The sequence below is a fragment of the Mixophyes fleayi genome, chromosome 8 (assembly GCF_038048845.1).
Source record: "Mixophyes fleayi isolate aMixFle1 chromosome 8, aMixFle1.hap1, whole genome shotgun sequence".
Classification (NCBI taxonomy): Eukaryota; Metazoa; Chordata; class Amphibia; order Anura; family Limnodynastidae; genus Mixophyes; species Mixophyes fleayi.
In genome coordinates this window covers 133,768,463-133,792,154 of record NC_134409.1, presented here as the reverse complement: position 1 = coordinate 133,792,154, position 23,692 = coordinate 133,768,463, and the positions used below count along the sequence as shown (strand labels likewise).

General features: G+C 41.4%; 1 long non-coding RNA gene across 1 annotated transcript in view; it reads left to right on the top strand.

The window, feature by feature from the left end:
• Nucleotides 1-23,692, top strand: part of LOC142099786 (uncharacterized) — a 365,154-nt gene that overhangs the window by 8,818 nt on the left and 332,644 nt on the right. The window contains exon 3 of the long non-coding RNA XR_012678610.1: nucleotides 4,458-4,528. This is a non-coding gene — a long non-coding RNA (uncharacterized LOC142099786). The remainder of the gene's footprint in view (nucleotides 1-4,457; nucleotides 4,529-23,692) is intronic.

The following is a 23,692-nucleotide window of genomic DNA, read 5'->3' as shown; positions in this document are numbered from 1 at the left end:
TTATCAGCTGGAAATGCAGAGCCGAGCGGAGAATTTATGCAACGGAGCAAAAAATTACAAATCAGGATTGTGCACTGACATTATATTTAGAAAAGATTTGAGGAATTAAATTGTAAAATACAGTATGTTTATAGCACCGGATGATACATGTAAGATTTTGCAGTTCAGGCTACAGGGGAGTAGATTATTAACAGAGACATTTGACTTATTTTATAGCACTCCTTTGGTTTGACATGTCAGTATATGATTCTATATTGCTAATTATATTTTACATGTGTGTGAGTTAGTATACGGATATACCTTGGATACAGGGTGCATGAACATAGGGGGTGAGTCTGCGTTGCCGTTACCTGAGCTGCATTCTATTCGACAATCGCATAGTCCACCCACATAGGTATTCAGAGCAACACGAGAAGCACATAGGATTGAGCCACCGCCTTGCAAAACTATTCAGACCCTCAACAAATTCTCTCATTTTACACCGAAATGTTATTCTCTGTGATATTTTCTTTTTCACAAATATCTTCTCTTTTCATGCAATAACAAATACATTACTACACCTATTTCTGTGTGTGCTCTACAAACAGTAAGTACTTCAACAAGTAAATCTAGAATAAAGTGATAATTAACCCAGGGGAGTTGGGTTTGCAGGTTCGGGCTTGACGAATCTCATTAGTTTGGCCCCGCACCCTAAATGATTGTTACATTTTTGGCCAATTTCAGCAGGGGGAGGGGCTAAGATGACACAATATTTGTGCCATTAAGCCCCGCCCCTTATACATTGTGGGGGCGAGAACCGGGAGGTTGCCCTGCTCTCCCGGGAGGTCTCCCAGAAATGCAGGAATCTCCCGGAATGTAGGCAACTATGCGTTAAAGAAAAGCAGCTAATGAATCTCTAGAGACTGAAGGGTCTTTTACATTTCTGTCTCCATTACTGAAGTCATGTTGTCTTACCTGTCAGTCTTTGATTAAATCTTGGTCTCCATGAAAATGGCCACCTCCATAGCCATCAATACATGGACATAGGACACAATTTCTGAACTGTGTCATCATGCTACAGATGGCGAAGCCAACCACGTCTTGTACTGGCTCAGCATCAGGGAGAATGCCAGACTCTTCAGGGAGTGAGGGAGATCCCCCCTATTTCAGGGAGTCTCCCTGACATTCAGGGAGAGTTGGCAAGTATGAATTAGCTGACTGTAGCCACATGGATGTTCTGACTTATGGATAGCCGTACTGGTATGGCACCTAAACTCTGCATCCATGGTCGGTTGCTGAGGGATCATAGTAGGATTGTGGAGTTGGATGTTGTTCACTGCTAAGAGGTACAAGACAGCTTAACATGAGAGATGGGAAATAGCATATACAATATATCAATTTTCATATGACAGCGTGAAAATAGAAGGGTACAATTAAGAGAGATGGGCAAATGGGATGAAGAAATGAGCAGAAAGGAAGAAAATAAATGCTAAAAAACGGAGGCGCAAAAGTAGGAAAATATAAAAGAGAAGAAAAATAAACAATGCAGATAAAAGAAAGTGCAATTCCAAACCCATTGTGCATCAGGCTCTAAAGCAGGCCTGTCCAACTACGGCTCTCCAGGTGTTGTGAAACTACAAGCCCCAGCATGCTTTGCCAGTAGACAACCTGTTGATAGCTGGAAGGGCATGCTGGGACTTGTAGTTTCACAACATCTGGAGGGCCGCAGGTTGGACAGGCCTGCTCTAAAGTAACCTGCAAAATTAATAAAAAATGAAAAACATATATTAAGACATTTTCTTAATTCAATACATGGTAATCAACTGAGTAATACTTGGGAAAATCAGGAGCACAGCAACATATCCCAGGTAAAATTGGTTATAAGGTTGACAAAACTACTATGGATCCCCCTTTGCTAAATGCTGTGCATATGACACCATTACCTGTAGAACTCGCATTTCCTGGGTATTTTGTCAGCAGTCATGTTGTTAGATCCTCCTGCCACCAGGTGGCGCTGCTCAGTGAGAGTGGCTGCTGCGGAGGTGTCCTGGTTATGGGCTCTGGTGAGTGCAGAGTCTGCTATGAATATGATGCCAGCAGATGTAATGTAGGTTGGTGCAATGCTTGTGAAGCCTTCAGATCAGATGTAGTATCTGGTGTGAATACAGAAACATCAGGCAAGTGCAAGTTAAAGTATGAGTGGTGATATATGTGTATATATATATATATACACACATATATATATATATACACACATATATATACACACATATACACATACACATACACACACATTTAAGTTGATAAAACATATTTTTACAAAGTTAATACTTTACTTGTCTAAATATTACTATTACAGCCAATAAATAGTTGATGAGAAATGTATATAATAGAAATCCAGGAATTATACTGTGCACTTAGTTGGTCAGTATTGAAAAAGAATGGACATTTTCAGGAAACAAAACTTTGACTGAGAACTAGGCACAGTGGTCAGTGATGGATAGAGGACCATCTAAAGGATTATTGGCTAAAGAGCAGCGTACAAATGGTCACAACCTCTTCAGTCACTCATATTAGTTTTGAATGACATTTGTGCGATGTTTCTTTGATATATTGTATTGCCTTCATTACTATAGGAGTTGCTTATTTGATTATCTAGATCTGTTATTGTGAATAACCTGCAGTTTGCTGATTCTGTTTTGCCAGCACTTGTATGAATTCTGTTTCCTGTCACACATATTGTCAGGTTGTACACAAGCAGAGGTCACGGGGCAATAATTAATACAAGGTGGAAAAAATGACATGACATAAATGTTGGGTGGAAAATTTGTGGAAGTGTCCACCCAGGTTATTTTTATTTTTTCCAATGCTGCGGTCTGGTGGATAATGCACCTCCAAGGACAATACTGATATAACCCTTTGGGAGGGTTTAAATGTAATTGAGTTGGGAGCAGAGAGGAAGTTTCAAGGCAATAATTAATAGGGCAGATTTTGCCACTCCAGTCCTCAGGGACCCCTAAAAGTGCATGTTTTCCATATCTCCTTGCTGAAGCACAGGTGTAATCATTACTGACTGACACATTGTAACAGATCCACAGGTGGTATAATTATGTCACCTGGAAAACCTGCACTGTTAGGGCCCCCTGAGGACTGGGTGTGGGGAACACTGGAGTAGATGATGATCTGTTGTTAAAGCTCCTAAAACTTGTGACTGGAGAAGTCAACCTCAAATGTGTAAACTTTGCAGGTTCACTATATACCATAAAATATTCTGTCACATATATGAATGTTAGAGGAAAAAAAGAAGCCACTACTAAGCACATGTATACATAGCCTGTTTATCACAGAGCTAGCATAAAATAACTAGAGTTTTATAATTAACTAAACCTGTCCGCCACGCTCTTGACTCTTCTACAGATGGTTAGAAGGGAGGGGCTTCTTTAACAGAGTAGACACAGACTGACTGACAGCTTGTCATACCTGCTTTGTAGAAATGCACTATGTGCATTGGCTGATTTATACATAAGGATAGTGCCAATGATGTCTCAGCTTTTTGAAATGTATCAGGACTCTGTGGTACAGATGTGGTAGGAGCGGTCTGTAATGTAGCAGGGAACTAATACTTTCAGCTTTTAATAGAGCTGCCAGGGTCACATAAAAGAACCTCTGCAGTTCATATTTTATCATATTCTAACCCAAGTGCCGCCTGCACATCCCATGACAAATGTAACGCTATATGTGGCCTTAAGGTCACAGGGCAGAGGAAAGCATTCTCCAAACTAAACGGTTGTATTTTGATATTTGCTTTTAGGATGTGCTAAAACAGAGGTTCTTGTACTTTATCAGCCAGAACACATTGTGTCTTTACATCTGATTCACTACCTGTAATTAAGCGTTAACTCCATCAAAACTATACCTGTGTCAGTGGACTTTAAGGAGTTGACATAGACAGTAAATGCACACTTGGCTCTGATCCGCCGTTAGCTAGGTCCATCGAGGTCCTGATTGGCTGTACCGATCCCACTTGCTCAGCTTGTTTGAGAGATGGATGAGTATATATACATACATACATACATACATACACACACTTTATAGACTAGCACTGTGTGGGACCATTACAGCCATTGGGGATTTTCATCTTCTATATGACCTTCTTCACCCCCCCCCCCCCCTCTCTCACCCCCAAAAAAAAATAAAGTTGTCGATTTAATGACTTACTGTTATTAGCAAATTAAGTACTGGGATTTATAATTAATGTAAACTAAGGAACGGGTAAAATATGCCACCTAATAATATTAAACCATGGTTAACTAATTATTTGGTAGTATAAAGTATGTTTTTAAATTGATGACTTGTAGCTCAAAATTCCCTGGATTGGAAGAATACAACTGTCTGCAGATAATATGTAGCTCACATTTGACTCTTACACAAAATCCATTGTGAGTTTAATAAATAACGCTGTGTTTTCTGCACTACAGAATGACAGCATCAGAGCAGGACCGTTAGCGAAGCAGACCGGCCGACAGAGGCTACGAACGGCTGAACCAAGGTAAGGCTCTCTAGCAGAGGATTTTAATTAATTTTTTTTTTTTTTTTAAAGAAAAGAACGTTCTGGTCCATTTAGTCTGCCTCAATTTATTTTTATTGTTTTGTATTTTTATAGTTTTTATTTGTAACTAGGTTTACGTTTATACCGTGTATTTTTTTTTTTTTTATTGCTTCACAAGTACATAGCATATCTGCTGGGAGACGCTACTGTGGATCTACGAATCTATTTGTTATACCGCGAGTTTAAAAAAGTGGAGATGTTGCCTATAGCAACCAATCAGATTCTAGCTGTCATTTTGTAGAATGCACTAAACAAATGAAAGCTAGAATCTGATTGGTTGCTATAGGCAACATCTCCACTTCTCCAAACCTGCAGTTTAGTAAATCTAGCCTCATGTCCTGTCGTGAAATACTATTAAAGTCATCGCATACTGTGTTTGCTATGTCCTTCCGACCCAGGCAATCCGCAGCTCCTTGACCGTGGGTTTCTAGAGTTGGTTAAACAAAGCAACTTCTCTGACAAGAATTCATCACGAAAACTTATTACAAAATGTTTTTTTTTTTGAACACTCGTGATGTCAGGAATAAAAAACAAAGGTCAAAAGAGTTTAGTGTCGTCTTACTGGAGGATTATTTTTTAATAAAACATAATGCATGTGAGATTTCTGATGCTATAGTTTTGAGTGCAAATATGCGCGTGCAAGGGCAAGCCAACATAGGACACTTAATATCTCTCATCAGCCCCGCTGGTCCCAGCGCTCTCAGTCGTAGCCCCGCTCTGCAGTAAGGGGTGCTGGAATGAACATGTCTGATTCTGGTACAGAACAGAAAAGTACTAATGAAACACCTACGAGATGAGGGGTCACACTGGCAGAGGGCCTGGGGGGGGGCCAGCTGAGCCCGCGAGGATTTCAGTCCGTGCAGGACGGGGCCCCCGGGCAGGTTAATGTGACGGTCGGCTTGTGACAGTGTGTCAATACAAAGCAATTTAGGAGCGCGCGAAAAATCGACCTAAGGTAACAGGCAATTTCTTCGCTCTGATGCCTCGATGAGGGTAACGCAGTCCTGCCTTCAGCCCGAGATGCGCTGTGTGATTTGGCTTCTCACAAAGGTGGAATTTCAGCAGTCACATGTAGCAGCTTCCCCAGGAGTAAAAAATATTGTGTATTATTTTTTTTTTATGTGTGTGCATTTTCTGAACTTACCTTCTATCGCCCTTCAAAGGAAGAGAATGTAGGTCAGCGTTGTGCATACTGGGAGGATCCGCGGGCGTTTCAGAGAGAGCGCGGCAGCATTTAATGGTGGCTTTCACTCACACGACCAAGTGATACACAATTCCGTGCCTTCGTAGTTCTCTGTGACCTATGTGTGTCACTTTGGGCAAAATGCTGCGTGTGCTGTTTATTGGTCATTTATCACAACATTAAACGGTGCAAAGTAATTAACTTTTAAATAATGTGTGCGTAATTGAAAACCATTCATAGAAGCAAAGGAAACCTTTGAGCAGTTTGAAAAAAAAAAAAAATCCAGTTTGTAACATTTAAATCACTTCTTTTTTATGTCATTCAGAATTAGGCAACAAAGTAATTTTTTTTGCTACATAATAAGGAGCTAATTGTCCTGCAAAACCATTTATATTATAATAATAATTATTTACTGTAGTATTTTATTTTTAATTTTTTTGTGGGCTGCACAGGGGCTCTTCAGTGTTTCTGGTACATTTACAGGTTCATGGCCATTCATATTTGCGATTTAGGTAATTTCCACTTTTGTCGTGTTCTCTAGTGCGATAGGTTTCTCTGATATAACTTTACTCTTGTGCAAAAAAAATGCAGCGAGTGTTGAACATTCTCATCCATTGTGTTTGCTGAAAACTCAGAGAAGGTTACTAATTCCTCTTAGCTCTTACCTGCCATTGGCACTTACCATTAACCACACCTCCAACCAGCCAACAGCTGCACCGCCGGCACCTAGGGGGGAATTTAAATAGACGCGATGTGTCTCCGGAAACGAATGCGAGTCACACCGCGGCGGGGATCTGACAGAAATCTTTGCTCATTTTTCCTGGCACCCTGTAGAGGTGTGAAGAGATAATGAGCGTAGATTTCTACCGTAATTTCCGTCAAAGAGCGCAGCGCGATGTCCGCACACCACGTCGCCAGCAATTGAATCTCCTCCATAATGTCACATTTTCCTTGTACATGGTAAGCCCACGAGTATGAGCCCTCTTCTGTCTCGGCTTGTATTAGTACAGTGGCTCCCAAAATCTTTCTGTTCGCGGCACCAATAGAGTCTCCATAATTTTTTCAAGGCACCCCTCCAAAATAATTACTGAGCAATCCCGTTTTATAAGTACTTGGGTCAAAATAACGTAATAAGTATTTTGGTCAAGACAGAAATACTTAGTAAGTTGTTTGCAAAAATAATACACATAAATCCAAGGGAAAAGAATATTTTTATATATTTTTTTTCAATTATATTTCTGTCAAAGAATAATTTACAGCTAATACTAAGAGGAATAAGATAAAACAACATATACATAAATCATCACACAGTGTGCCCCTTCACGATCGCACTGTGTGCCCCTTTACGGCCGCACTGTGTGCCCCTTCACGATCGCACTGTGTGCCCCTTCACGATCGCACTGTGTGCCCCTTTACGGCCGCACTGTGTGCCCCTTTACGGCCGCACTGTGTGCCCCTTTACGGCCGCACTGTGTGCCCCTTTACGGCCGCACTGTGTGCCCCTTTACGGCCGCACTGTGTGCCCCTTTACGGCCGCACTGTGTGCCCCTTTACGGCCGCACTGTGTGCCCCTTTACGGCCGCACTGTGTGCCCCTTTACGGCCGCACTGTGTGCCCCTTTACGGCCGCACTGTGTGCCCCTTTACGGCCGCACTGTGTGCCCCTTTACGGCCGCACTGTGTGCCCCTTTACGGCCGCACTGTGTGCCCCTTTACGGCCGCACTGTGTGCCCCTTCACGACCGCACTGTGTGCCCCTTCATTCTTTTGCCCCTCCATTGCTGTTTCCTATCACCATTTCCCCTCCCCTTTACTTACCATACTTGGCCTTCTTTCTTCTATTTCTTCTGTCTTCTTACCAATCCGGCGGCGCCCGGGACCCAGCATCCTCCTCTCTCCCGCAGCTTCTCACTGAATATGTCGGACGTGATGACGTCAAGCCCGACATTCACTGAGAAACGAGGAGGGAGGAGGATGCTGGGTCCCGGGTGCCGCCGGATTGGTAAGTTGTGTTTTTTTTTTGTTTTTTTTTTGTTTTTTTTTCTTCCTGACCACGGCACCCTTGGGAACCGCTGTATTAGCATGTAATATCGGGTGTACTTCTTACAAATTGTACATGGCTGCAAAAGATGTTATAACTTCATCATAATATAGCATCTAAGTGAGGCCTGGCCAACCTGTGGCCCTCCAAGCGTTGTGAAACTACAGGCACCAACTTGCTGTTCCAGTATATAGACAACCGATAGCTGGCAAGGCATGCTGTGACTTTTAGTTTCGCAACGCCTGGAGATCCACACGGCCAAGCCTGACCTAAGTCAAGACCACAGAATTTGGGTGGGTGGATGGCAGACGATCATGGACCCACAAACAACGCATGTGAATAGAATGGGTCCAGACAACAAAATGGCTGCCGCATTCGAAGTCTCCGAGATCTGACTAGATTCTAGCAAATTCGTAGGCTACAGTCTCTCAAATACTGGTTCTGTTCCTAAAAATGTCCGCCTGTACTTCATACCTCATGCCACTTCCTGCTAGTGTTTCATAGACTTCGTCCTCATAAATGTTGGTTCAGTACTCAAAATGGCTTCCCCCACTGTTGCTGGGCAACGAGTGTCCTAGAAAACCGTCCTTAGCATATTGCAAATAATCTCTCTTTACCGAAACTAACAAATGTTACCTCTGACTCTGTCTGAAGTTGTCCTGATGTGCCACGCGTTTAATATCGCCTCATAAATTAAACAATACATTGAATGACACTGTTTCATATGCACTCCCCATATATTTACTGTAAACAGAGCACATCTCTATGAGAGCGTATTCATCAAGAACAATACATCGGGTTCAACAAAGGGAAAAAAAACTATACACACAAGCTCCATTATGTATTAACGCTATAAAAACATAATTATTCCCATCAAGGGCAGAGCTGATCCAAGGAAAACACGTTCTGCAGAAATTACAAGGACGGGACTTAGATAATGAAGTAAGATTTATTTAGCTATTTGATGTTGTTATGATTTCTATGAATAGCCGCAACCATATTACTTGTTCTTCTGAGATAAAACTAAATTGCCTGTAAACCGCAGTAAACTGATGCCACATGTTACGTGAATTATCATACGAAAAATGTCAAAAAAATGGAAACAGAGCAGTTTGTGGCCTAAAAATTGTGAACTTTAGTGGGAACACCGTAGCATGAACAAGATTCATGTACTCATGGTATACGTGCACCGTGACTGTTTGTCCTCAGACACCTCAGTTATACATACAGTAATATAATGACACAAGGATGCTTTCTTCGTATTATTATAGAATTTATTTTTAATTCACATCAGCCTCTGCAAAATGTAGTGTCTGCGGAGTAAGACGAAGCCGGAAGATCCGTGCAAAATGGATTTAATAGTAACTTGTTAGTAAAAATGAGACCCAGAGATCAGAATGTTTAGTCTGGAGAGACAAACGAACAAGGTCTTGCAGGACTAACGGTCCACTCGTCAGACCTTCGCTACCTGGGCTGGAAATCACCTCGAGCAGGTACAAAGCGCAGCTGCAAAATTAATTCACTGCAAAGGGGCTGACATGAAATGTGTGAGAGTTAATTCAGTGTTCCATGATATTGGGAAGAATTATTTCAGAGGGCTTATTATCTGAGAGAATTACTTCAGGGGGGCATTATATAGGGGAATAATAATTCAAGGGTCTGTGATGTTAGAGGTAAATGAATTCAAGTAGACCCATGATATAGGGGAACATTAGTAAAATTAATTTGAATCAGTTAATATAAAGTATTATTGTGTTCAAGCAGCTGTGTGGAGTAGGAGATCTAAGTCTGACATCTGGACAGCTCTGTTTTGCTGAATCTTTAATGCCCCTTAGTCCAGATAAGAAGCAATTTGGTCCTGTTATTTTCTACTATGTCGCATAGATGTTTTATAACCGTAGACCTGTCTGTCAGTCCCTCACCTATAAGAAAGACCTGGGGGTAAATGTATCAATATGCGGGTTCTTCAACACCCGCGTGTTCAGCCTCTTCCGCGATTAAATTTCAAGCAGCGCTGCATTGTAAAGGGAAGTTAACCCTTTACAATGCAGCGCCGCTTGAAATTTAATCGCGGAAGAGGCTGAACACGCGGGTGTTGAAGAACCCGCATATTGATACATTTACCCCCTGGGCTTACGTTTCTCACCATTGCAGATAGGGTGCTGTCCGCTGCTTCCCAAATAAAGTCATTGGATACCGCTGACTTGCGTAACCCACAAAATGACTATGATACACAAGATACAAAATGATGATGATGATGATGACTACGTACCTGGTATCACTGTTTAGTTATCAGGTTTTGGGGGGAGACGCCTCGTGCCAAATTGAATCTCCCCCCAGTTTTATAATATTTTGACTTTTAATCTTTTTTTATGACTTATAAGAATTGTTATTTGATCACTAAATTTTTTATTTTTAAATAACCCAGCTTCGATAGGAGTAACCTATTTTGTCTTCATTCATCAAATTTTGAAGGACAAAAGTAAAAACACACAGAGGCAGCCATTTTGGACTATATCAATATTCACGAGAACGCGGCCTATCTGTTCATTAGGAACCAGTGCCCGTACTTGGTCAACAACAGAGTATTTGTTGCTTATTAATGCCCAGCCACAATGCAGTCCTACTAATAGGACAGGAGTTCTCACATGTCAGAAAACATATGTTTAATAAGATGGCAAGAAAGTATTCCGCCATTTTTTTGTAGTTTCCGTGATTCCAGGGCTAAAAATATGGCCACCCCCTTATTTGCAAAAGCACTCTGGAGGCAGCCATTTTGTAGGCTGAACGCAAATGGATCCATCAATCCATGGCCAAGGAGTTATCTCACAGAGGCACTGGCCACAAAATGGCTGCCTCCGTGGTGCATACTTAAAGATTGCACTTTTAATAACTTCTGTGCCTCGTGCCCAGACATCTTACCAAACGACTACCACAGAATGATGCAGTATATTAAAAAAAAAAAAAAAGAATTGGCTGTAAAAAAAATCCACATAAAATCCTCTCTCTGCGACGGGTCTGGTATTTTTACAGGCCAATTATTTTGATTGTGCTACATAAGAACTGAAGAGAAGTTCATATAATCGTCATGCTGCTGATGTATGATTAGTTATCTAATTATGCAGTGCGTTTTCCATCATTAACTGAGAATTAATGTATTCTGTGCGGCGGCACCAGACGTATTAACAAAAATGATATTTAAATAACACCCTGACTTCTCAGTCGTATGACTGAGAGGGAGACAATGGCCGCTTCAAACGCAACTGAGGTGCATTCACACTGACTAATGCCTCATAGAAAAGTAATTATTTATTCATATTTTAGGGCCCTAGTGACTGCGTTGAGCTTATTTTTGCAGTTTGAGGAGTAGAATTTTGTTTGAATGTTAGATTTATATATGATTTCGTGTCCACGTTGCGTTCAGTCTTTCTATCCTGCTCACATACTGTTCTGTGACAGACTCCAGCTGCTTTTCCATTATAAACCAAAACTCGCTGTAAAAAAAAATAAATATATTTCTTCTTCTTATAAAAAAAAATACTTTTTTTTTTTTTTGGTGTGATTTCATAGCTAAATGTGTTTCGTGCTCTGTAGTCTGCTGACAATATATTTAGATAACACATAACCATTAATAGATGCATATCTTTTTTTTTTTTTTTTTTTTTTGGTATCCTAAATAGTTATTTATTAAACTTTTGTCCAAAGGCAGGAGGTGTAGATTTGGGGTGAGATATTTTCATTCTCCTTGAACCAGGGAAGAAATTGTGAACTCTTAAGTTCGTATTTTATTTTACTCCTGCTGCCCTCATTTCGGCAGCAAATAGCGGCAAAACCTACAGTTATCGGCATCAATTCCACCACCTCTCCGGGGAGTTTAAATGTTTAAATGAGATTGAACTGGAGGCAAGGAGCATTCACAAACCTGTCTCTATGAAGGGAGAATATACAGGGTATAATACCGCAACATCTTATCTCTCTGTAAGGCAGAGGGGATTGTGCTGCAAAGAGGGCTCGTGTTAGCAGGATGGGTGAGGACAGAAACTGTCCCTGGACGGCAAAATATTTAATATGTTTAACTTTGTGTAGACATACGTTCAGGAAAAAGTACAGTAAATCCACTTAAATACGTTCATGGCAATAGGGATTCCATTTTAATTATTCTGTAGAAGTAAATGACTTTTTCTCTTTCGTTTGACTTTCATATCTTTTACTTGTACGCACCCTCCTGCAACTTTCTTTTAAATTGATTTTTCTTTATAGCTTTGTGTTTGTGATATTATATCTCTTCACTTCAGGAAGCAGAACTATATACAGTTGTATCCAAATCAATTAGTGTGTGTGTGTGTGTGTGTGTATATATGTGTGTATATATATCAATATCTCAATTACTCCTAAATAGAGATACATTTTATACTATATCTGCAATTTTTAAAGCTTTGTACTGTTCACTTTCTGTAATACAATCTGAGGCTGAGATTCTGGAGCTCATGTACGTTGTTATACAATACACACACTTTTGAGATAACATTTTCTGTTTCTTGTACTTCCATACATAGCACATAGTATGATCCAATATTATTCTACGGCTGACTCTTATCATGGGGCATGCTGTGACTTACAGTTCCACAACAGCTGTGGAGCCACACATTGTCTAAGCTTGCAATAAATACAGCCCCCTACGGTTATTAATTGTGTGTCCTTTGTCTCAACAAGACAGAACACTAAGGGGTATATTTACGAAACTGTGGGTTTGAAAAAGTGCAGATGTTGCCTATAGCAACCAATCAGATTCTAGTTATCATTTATTTAGTACATTCTACAAAATAACAGCTAGAATCTGATTGGTTGCTATAGGCAACATCTCCACTTTTACAAACCCTCAGTTTAGTAAATATCCCACTAGGTTAGTGCATACAGCTAGTCTGATTCCTCCGTTTAGGAGTTACGTCCATTGTGGGACATCAGAGAGGCCCCTCTTAAGTAATTTGATCTCCTGCAGTATTAATTAAACTGCTGAATTTATCTCTGATTGTGACCAAAGGTAGCCGTCAGTTCTGATAATGACTGTCCATTAATTATCCTTCTTGTCTGTCTGTACACGGTCAATCCAGTTGCCAAAAATACTTTATTGATCTCAATTGTGCTGCTGGATAATTTGTGGTGGACAATGGCTGAAGAACATAGGACTAGATACATCTCTGTTTTGTGGTAAAATGGACTTGTCTCCATTATGGGGGCTGTCCCAGTATTCATGACAAGAGAAACTCTCCAATCAGTAGGAACAAGTGCCTCGTGTGAAGATCGTCATACCTCCTAAATATTAGTCGTAAAGTGCCTCCATGTTGTCACAGGTTCCTAGTGAACACAAAATGGCTGCCTCCACTGTGTCCAGCAAACAGTATGTCTGGAAGTCAGTCTCCAGTTTTGAAGGGAGCGGGGTTAGAAAAGGCCTGTAGCCAAAGTGATGACTGTCACAGAGTATTTCAGGAGATGTGTTAACTCACACCTGTGATTGTGTTAGGACAGGACTGCATGTGACATAATGTGGAGTAGCAGGAAGCCACAGACTGAGAGTTATATAGTGGGAGGAGCAGGATCCCCCAGCAGCACAGAGTATATCAGGAGATGAGTGATGTGTTAATGAGGACAGGGTTGCATGTGACAGGGGCAGTGACATGATGTGAGGAAGGGAATGGGAGAATCTTTTTATACCGTACTCCTATACCATACTCTCCTGCTATCTCCTAGCTGAACTTTATCCAGTAGTATGCTACACAGCACATCTCCATCTTACGGGGGGAACGGTACAGTGTAGAATTCAGGATCCAGACAGTTAAATCTAGATATAACTCCCAAACGTTAGGCAGCAGTAATAATACCTTTGTAAGTGTATAGGCTGCCTGGTCTCTGGACTTTGTCCGGTGTGTGTCAATAAATGATTTCGGGATAGGAGCCAAGCTCTCTGTTTAGGGCTCATTCACATCTTCTGGGGTAAATGTATGAAAGAGCGATTTATGCATTTAAAGTGGCGATGGCTTGTAAAGACAAACTTGCCGTTACAAGGCATCGCCGTTTTAAATTTCCCTGCAATGTCGCCGATTTCCAACAACTTGCAGAAACCGCTTTTTCAAACATTTACCCCCTGGCGGGCTGATGAATTGCGTCATTTGGGCCCCGCTCCGCAACGCAATGACGAAAAAGCACATTTTGCCACCGGGCGGGCCCAAGTTATCGCAAATCATGTCATTGAGGGAGTCCGTGGGACCTGCCTGGAATTTGGGAGTTGACAAGTATGGTTTATACATATACGTGAGCTATGGGTACTTTGTCTTGTCCTGTGTTGCCTTTGTATTCTACATTGTTCTTTTTTTTTTTTTCTTCCTATCCTACCTTCTCCATTCCTCTCCTCTATCATTTATCCATTAATAGGTTGGCTACTGTAGGACAGAGACTTTATTTTTTTATTTTATTTTTTATAAAGGCCTGGCATTCTTTATTCTTCGTTCAATTATTTTGCCAGGGCTAAAAATGAAAAACAGCTGCTCTTTAATCCTGTGCGGCTTATTAAAAAAAAAATAGGAAAAAAAAAAAGAATTAGATAACTCGACGAGCGGCAGAGACAAGGGGGTGGAAAGCAGAAAAATGCTCTACAAGAAATAATCTCCATTTATTCTTAGAGTCCCAGAAGGCGCGAGGAGCACAGATACAGACGAGAGGTAATTACTGAAGGTTTGGAGAAGACAATTTCTCTCATTTCTCTGAAGATGATCGAGAGAACCGGGGCTCTGTCACCGGAGAGCCGTGCGGTGTAATATTTAGATCCTACTGATTTATCACTATTTCTTCTATATAAGCTACCTGTCCGAGCTACTTTATCAGCAAACTCCTTTCGTCTTAAAAGATGGCTCATCCCTGTGAAGGCTAGGGGGAAAATGGCAAGGTCTCCACTGGGTGGGTGATGGTCCATGCACAGATACAGGACTGACCAACCTGTGGCTCCAAGTGTTGTGAAACTACAAGCCCCAACATGCTTTGTCATTAGCTAGCTAGCTAATAGCTTGCAGGGCATGCTGGGAGTTGTAGTTTCACAACACCAACACCTGGAGAGCCACAGTTTGGCCAGGCCTGCACAGATATGTACTGCTGGGATATATGTGTCGCCCAGTTTACATTTCAACTATCTATGCAAAGTGTACCTGTCACCGTTAAAGAGCACTTGTTGCCCTCAGACAGCAGAGGCAGCCATTTTTGTTGCTGGAACATTCAGTCTATTGGTTTAATAGTCACCAGATATTGCTTACTAAGGCTTTTTTAATGACTACACCACTGGTTCCCAAACTGTGCGCCGTGGTTCCCTGGGGTGCCACGGCAATCTCACAGGGGTGCTGCAGCCAGGACTGGTGGTAAGCAAGACTGGGCACTACTTGGTAATTATTTTGGCTTAAGAGTGCCTTGAAAAAATTATAGGAGCCCTAAGGGTGCCTCAAACTGAGAAAGTTTGGGATCCACTACACTCCAATCATGCCAGGAAAGTGCACCATGATGGAACCACCAGAACCTTTCGCTGTTGGAAACAGTTACTTGGGGCTGTGTGGTTCTTTCGGTTGGTGCGCTCGTCAGTTTGTTCAGGAGGTGGGTAAGGATTACTCATGTGACCCTACCCCCTTTCTCTACTGCTCGGTGGTTAATTGCCCACCACCATATCCCCCGTGGAGTTCTCGTCTGCCCTTTTTTGGTTGGACTGACAGCGGCACCTTCAGTTAGTCTACATTTGCTTGTCTGTCTTTCCTCACGCTTCAAATTAATGGACAGATCCTGAAATGCGCTCTCTTGTCCGCTGTTGTGGAGGTCCAGGTGGACATTACCTTTAGACACTGTTGTTCATGTAACATTAGTTAAACTGTGGTAGTCACTGAAGCTCCTGCCAAACACGCTCCAACTGTCGCCCCTTTTTCAGTGTCGCCAAGGTCTCCTCTTGCAACCAGAGCAATACAGCATTTTTGACCATGACCCTACTAATACCGCTTTCATACTGCAGCCCCGGCATTATCCTGGGTATATAAACCCGGGATATTGCCGGGGTGGCGAATTCTCGTACCTGTCAAGTTCCCGGGTAGACCTGGTTCATACTGAACATGGGTCTCCATGGCAACATCACAACATCGCTCTTATTGGCTCCTCTTGTGATGTTGTTTTTTTGTTTGTTTTTTCCAAACTTTATCATTATGTCTCACCATTCATAGTGCTGGCGATCCGGGTCGGACCCGAGAATTACCCCACCAAAAGACCCGGGTCTAATTCCTGGGTCATTAGACCTGGAGTCATTCATACTGCAGCCTTAACCTGGGCTGCAGTATGAAAGGGGCATAACACTGGGTTATTGTTTAATGCATGAGCCACACCTTGGTCCGAAGACTGTCCATTTGGACTGCTTGAAAACATTTAAGCTTGGGACCCAAAGCCCTTTGCTTAATTTTGGTGTATACACAGTAGGTCTTCCCATCTGATGGCGGTTGTTACTCCAGATAAAGCACTTAACATGATCTAATACAATTATTTATGGAGAAAGGACATTTTTTTACTGAACTAATTCATCCTAACCAGGAAAAAAAAAAAAAATTATGTATATTATTTTTTTTTTTTAATTGAAGCTCGAAGTGTATTCTCCAGTCACTCAGTCCATTGACTGCTGGAGACTAGGGTCTTTGGACTTTTCCCTTAAGGCGAAGGGTTCTCCCCATCCCCCAAAGCCATAAGGCCCCTTAGAGGAATAAGGGCCTTTGACAAATCTAGCTGTTACCTTGACATCCCATGATCCTTATGACCCCTTAGAGGGGAAAGGTCTTCAGGCCCACCTCCACCACAAATCTCAGGTGGGCCTCTTTTTCCTTGAGGTTGGCTGAAGCACTGGGTCTTCAGTTCCCTCCAAAAACAAAGTTACAAACCATATTTGCTCCAGGTCAGAGCCTATTCCTTTGTATAAGGGGGGTGCCTCTACTGCATCGGTGATGAACATTAATTACAGGGTATCTAAGCCGTGGTGGATCCTAGAGATTACCACTCTTTCAATGAAGCCATTAAAGGACCACTTAATCTAGAATACAGTGTGTTTTATAGAAGTGACACTAATAACATTATATACAAGTAAAACTTATTGGAGATTTCTAGAAGATATTATTTTTCCTAGCTACACCAGACTTCCTGTCAGAAATAGATTGTGGTGGGGTAGAGAACATAGTTTTATACAATGTGGTCTATGTTAATGCGTGCACTTTGTCTGCACAATGCGGTGGCCGCCATTTTGTGAGCTTCATTTGCATTGCATAAGATGTCCCTGGTATTATAAAGGGAACAATGATTTTAAAGAGCTAAATGTAAAGTTTACTTTTCCGTAACAAAATGATTGCTTGAAAAATACAGCAAATAAATTTGATTCAACGTTAAATCAGAGCGTGTAATACACCTTCAGCTATGTAAGGTCCCCCCTGATCACAATCCTACGTGGCCATAATCGCGTCACAATCCATTTTCTCTCTGTATAACAAGCCGGTTTCCTATCCGCAGAAAGGACTGCGCTGCTCTCACATGAAAGTCTCTTTCTATCCTGTCATATTTGATCGAAAAAAAAATATGTCTAGCCTTTCTTTTCCGTGACAGGTTAACATGGCCGGGTCATAAAGCCAATCTCCCATTATGTGACAGGATGTCACCTAAAACTGCCAGACACAGCGTGTCATTTTCCAGAGGTTCGGTATATAAGGGATTACACAGCGTTCTCTGCGCCAGGGCCAAACACAGAGGTTCAGATGTCACCGGCGCTGGTAATAACCTGTAATAATATTTAATCACCAACCACATTTACTATCGCTCTCTTTAATTGCCATGCACATAGTGTGCTGTTATTAAAAACTGGTATCTCTGCTCCGATCTGGAACATTTATTACTTGTGAGGTTTTGGTGAAAATACAGCAGCCCTGTACAAAGTGGTGGGATGGGCAGATTGAACAAAAAGGCTCTTGTCCTCAGAGCTTGCACTCTGGTTGATTTGTTACTGATGGTCTTGTGTCGCTTGTGCACAACCCACCCGATTCTCTGATCAGTATAACATGGTTTTGATTGTATGCATTCGTATTAGTTTCATATCACATATGATACATCTTAAATTGGCTGATTGTGTAACTTAACACAAACCCCTGAGCTCTGGCTAAACGGACAGATCCATCCTTTTGGCACTCGCGCCGAATGGTTGTATCGCATCCGGCTACAGTCGGCGGATGACCGCACACCCAGGTAGATAATGATCAAATGCCTACCGCATTATGGCTATACTCGATAATTATCTGAATGATTTTAACATTTATTGGCTGCATGGTGCAAATAATTTAATTGTAAGCATAAGTCAAATGTTTAAAAAAAGTGCACGGACAAATAAACTGTGATTCTTGCACTTGTACTAATTTATAGTATTAAGCACCTTTTAACGAACATTCCTTGGGAAGCAGAGTAACAACGGAATCACTTTAACAACTTGTGCTGAAGCTGCAGAATTGCACTGTGGAAAACTATTGGGGGGTGTTTACAAAGTGGTTGGGGCATAATTTTGAACAGGATGTGTGTTGGTGGAAGACCGTGATGTATTTTTTAATAATTAATACTGACCAGGATGCAAAAAGCTCCTTGTCATAGTATAATTGTCCCCATCAATATTCACATAAGTTACATTTTTCTTTCTACATTTAGACCCCGGATTAATATGGAGAACTGTGTTACTCTTGAAGCTTGCTGAAACGTGGTGAGATTCTCACTTAAAGCGGAGGCCAACTGTACACGTCTCCATGTGACTATAAGATACCTAATGCTGTTTAAATTATGTATATTATGCATAGTGAAATATTCAAAATGCGACTTAAAGATTTTAGTTGGAATGTTCAGTGTTCCAGAATGTCGGGTTTCTCTACAATTCCGTTCTATTTCAGGACATTGCTGTGACTAAAGAAATGACCTCTGGTTTCTTCCTGGACTGGGTTAAAATGATGGTTTGGCCAGAGCTCTGTGTGTGTATTTGGGGGAGGGGTTGTTGTGCTTTCAGACAATAGGTATATTAGATATGTTGGTAAAATCAAAGAAGATTTTTAGGAAACGAACATTTCATGGGTTGTTGTTATCCCACCTTCATGATAGACTGCCCGGCGTCTATTGTTTTAAATTGTGCACATCTTCCTCTCTGCCCATGTTAGTTAGGTTACTTATTAGATATGATGGATCCAATTTGGCTATATGCTTGCCCAGAGAGTGTCCTTTTCTAATTTGGAGTTTCCCAGAGACACAGGATTCTTGACTCCAAATAATTTGTTTCTCATCAGACAATATGGTAATTCCAGTCACTACATACAGATCATAGGACCGGCTTACTGGGTGTTTTCTCCCCACGTTGTTTAAGTTCTCTCATTACTTCTGGAGACGTTAATCCTGGCAGGAAAACTAGGGACTAACCAACCCTGTAACAGTGGCTAGACACATAACTATGTACCCTCCGCTCATGTGGCACCTTAGGTTCCTGTGTCCCCCACACCATACCTGACAAGAGGCCCAGTATTTCTGGGACACTCCAGATTTTCTGATCCTACAAGGGAATGGTCTCACCAAAAATGGCTTTTTATGGATGTATTGGGGTAGTTGCCTAAATTTTGTATCATTATAACCACACCCATTCTTGGCCCCGATTATTAATACATTGTTGTCTACGTTGAATGTTGTTGTTTATTTAGTTGGAGGGATTAGCACCATCTGCTAAATCTTAGCCAAGACTGTGCAGGACATGGCACCACAGAAAATGCAACCTTTTGCTATTGTGGAAATCTGTGGTACATGATGATTTCTGTACCTTGTAGGTAGAATGGGCTATCTCTTTGATAGTTTCTGTAAGTGCCATCAATGTGTCTCTCCCTAATCTTGTCAAACTTTTTGGCCCTATTTTCATGAGGCATTTCTTGTCCATGTAGGTTACTCGATAGGGCAAAAGCTATGAAACAAATCTGTGTAGTCAGATCTGTTTTAAAGTGCCTTTGTCACCTACACAGTGGAAACAGCCATTTTGGTGGGCTTAACCAATAATCATGAGTATGCCGCCTATCCTACTGTGCGTGTGTAAAGTGACCGCTATGGTTGTCAACAGTCAGTAAATATATATTGACAGTCAGTAAAAATGTAATTACATTTTCATGTTTCATTAAAAATATATATATATATATATATATATATATATATATATATATATATATATATGTCATTATTGAGACATCACTGTACGGCATATAATACTTGGTGATTTTCCCAGAATGCCCAGGAGACTTCCCAAACAGTGGATGATCTCTGGGAATGCCTAGAGTATAGCAAACTCGCTGAAGCTGCGTCAGAATTAAGAAGTGGGCGGAGCCAAAGCAGAGGAAACACTGGGAGAAGAATTACGTCTAACTACATCTGGTATGGTGGTGAGCGGTGGCCATTTTCTTGTATCACACCTTCATTTTTTATTTTCCTGGAGAAGGTAGACTACAAGAAAATGGTTGGCACTGTCCAGCTTCAGGTGTTGTTATTAATTACTCTGATCCCCACGGTACAAGAGAGAGAATGCGGCTGGAGAGGGTCGGCAGGGGTGAAGAGAGGTGGGGTGAGAGAGAACAGAGAAAGAGGGGAGGAGGGGGGGGGTGAGAGGGGAGTGAGGAAGTGATGGAAAGGTGGTGAGAAGAGGTGTGTGTGTATGTATATATATATATATGTGTGTATATATATATATATATATATATATATATATATATATATATATTTTTTTATATATATATATTTTTTTTTTTATATATATATATTTTTATATATTTTTATATATATATTTTTATATATTTTTATATATATATTTTTATATATTTTTATATATATATTTATATATATATTTATATTTATATATATATATATTAGTCCCCGTAGCATTACTCACACTCATCTGTGCTACTTATGTGTATTCTATTTGTTACTTGCTTCTGTATTCATTGCTGCGGAATCTGTGGCGCCTTTTTAATAATGTTATTGGCGCCCCCTTTCTCAAGTTTCGAAGTCAGAGTCAAACAGTGGGAAAACACAAAGCTTATGCCAGGCTTCTTATTAGTGACCTCCTCTAAATTGAAATTTAAGTTAATTTTTCAACTTTAAATGAGAGGTTTTTCAGCCTCAGCTCCTGCAATGCGGCAGGGTTAACACTGCACTGACCCTTCAGCATCCCCCCCCTGCTCCCCTCATTGGGAACCCAGGCTCGCTCCTGTCTTTCTGTAGGGCTCCAGCGGTTTGCAGTTCAGTGAGGCGGAAAGACAGAAAGAGACAGCAATCTTAGAGGTTCACAGGAAATGGCAGATCTGAAACTCCTGTGTCAGATTGGTGAGCGATGCTGGGAGATATCCCTTCAACCGCAGTGTCAGGAGATAGGAGCGGGAGTTCAGCATTGTGGAAGAATTTCGGAGAGGGCTATAAATTGTGTGACACGGCTTAGCACAACATTTGGTTATATTATTGCTGGTCAAACATGCACTGACACTGGGTCACTTGGCATCTCTTCATCCTGAGCTTGTCCTAGCCTAAGATATCCTAATCTGTTTTGCTGTGTAGCAGTACTCACTATACATCACTATATACCTCAGGGCTGCCCAAATAGAGGGTGACGGGAGCTTCACTTGCATGATGTTAAAAATGTTTTCATAGATATATGTTTAATGCACACCTGAATACTGCACATATTGGCTGCCAGGGACAAGACTACTCTTAGCAGCCTATTAGGAACATGTGAAAGGAAAAATAATGCAGTTGGCCCAGTGACCTTACCTAAGGTAGCCCACTATGGGGTCAGCCCGGGGGACAGATGCCCCCTTGCCCCGCAACCCAGCCTGCCCCTGTTGGCAACGGCCATTTTGTGAGGTGAACCAATATTAATTATGGGAATGTAGACTATCAATTTACTTGGAATCACTGACCTGCTGAGGCGTGAGGTAAATAGATATTCATGAGAATTCGGTCTGTTGATTCACTAGGTATCAGTGACATAAGTGAAACCATATTGTGATAAATCACACAAAAAATAAATAAATAAAGTTTGCTCCATGGGTGACATTTGTTATGTATTTGTGCAGTTATCACCATCCCTTTCCTCTAGTCTTCAAACCTTCAAGCGTTCTGTGAAAATCTACCGCTTCAGACAAGCTTATAATATTCCTCAACCACCCTCTTAACCTCCCTAGGTTACCCTATTATCACCCTCTACACAGCTAACCCAAGACAACAACCCTCTGACCAACATTACTGTGTGACTGATCACACAGCCCAGTCAATACTTTTTTCCTTTACATTCTAGCTGGTCCAGTGTGCAATATGATATAGCACATGCCCTTGTGTTTCAAACTCCCTTTGTCCTATATTTTGTAAGCCTTCAAGCAGGGCCCTCTTACCTCTCTGTCTGTATTGCCCAGTACTGTTTTATTAATGTTTTGTTCCGCTACGGAATCTGCTGGCGCTATATAAATAAATGATGATGATCATTATCATCTATTCAATGCCTTGGTTCTAATTATTGACAATGCAACATAATTATTTAATAGTAGAAGATAGTGACCTAGTGAACCTCAGACTCCTCTGGTGATGCCCAGTGCCACTGACCTGCTTGTAAACATACCTTTACTGTACCAACGTTAGATCGCCCCCTTGCCTCCTCTCCAGGTGGCAGAGTAACCCATAGGAGCATATGTGTGCGCCTACTCTAGGCATCTGCAGAGCGATTTCACCCGAGATGCACTATACACTGGTGTACGTCACACACTGCATCAGTCCCATTGTGTCTAGTGTAAGTAACTCTTTAATCACTTTGCTTTTTGCACATCGCTTTGCTGACTTTCCAAAATATGCATTGACCGCGTCTGAATTCCTCAGGATGGCACAGAGCTATAACGCTGACCTGCTTTCTGAACACCTCCTTTTAATATTATATCATCATTTCTATAAGACGGACGGTCTCTCGGGTACCCTCAGTGCCAAGTTCTTATCTGTGATGCAGAGCGATGTCCATCTGTATTACACACAGAATAGTGTTTCTAGTACCTGAGTACTGGCGGTATCGGTAAGTATGAGCCGCGTGGTGTGTGTAACACAAATGTGTTCGTACTCTGAGCCCACTACCATGGTTCTCCCACTGCTGGGAGCATCCTGCCTCTCCTTATATCGCCATGTCTTACTATGTGATTCTACAGTCCTCCAGCGCACCCCGCCCTGAGACCCAGAGATAAGTGAAATTTCACTGAATCGAGTTTTGCACGTGTGTGATTCCAGTGATATGATGCTCATTTTCTACTTTTGATTCGCCATTCTGAGGAACGGTTATTCTGTACTGTATTTGTATATTAATAACGCTGGGACGATGACCGTGTTACTTCTGCTCTGTGATGATGAAGTGACTAGCATGCTAATGAGCCCAACTAGTATGCTAATCACTTTTCTGGGCTGTGCCCCATCTCTCCACAACTTTCCCTTTCTACTTTACATCAGTGTTCTAGAACATTGAGAAACACGGAGAGCACTGCTATATAGCATTGGCGGTGGAGGAGCAGAACACTGACAAGTGTAGCATTTTGTCCCTTCATCTTCATCATCATCATCATCATTTATTTATATAGCGCCACTAATTCCGCAGCGCTGTACAGAGAACTCACTCACATCAGTCACCCTTGCCCAGAACACCTGTCGGCTATATAGATACATAGATATAGATATTTTTAGGCTAGGACCCCAAGTGTCAGTGTGCTGCTCTAGGACCCCAGAAGAGGTAATTTGAAATAATCACCTATCACT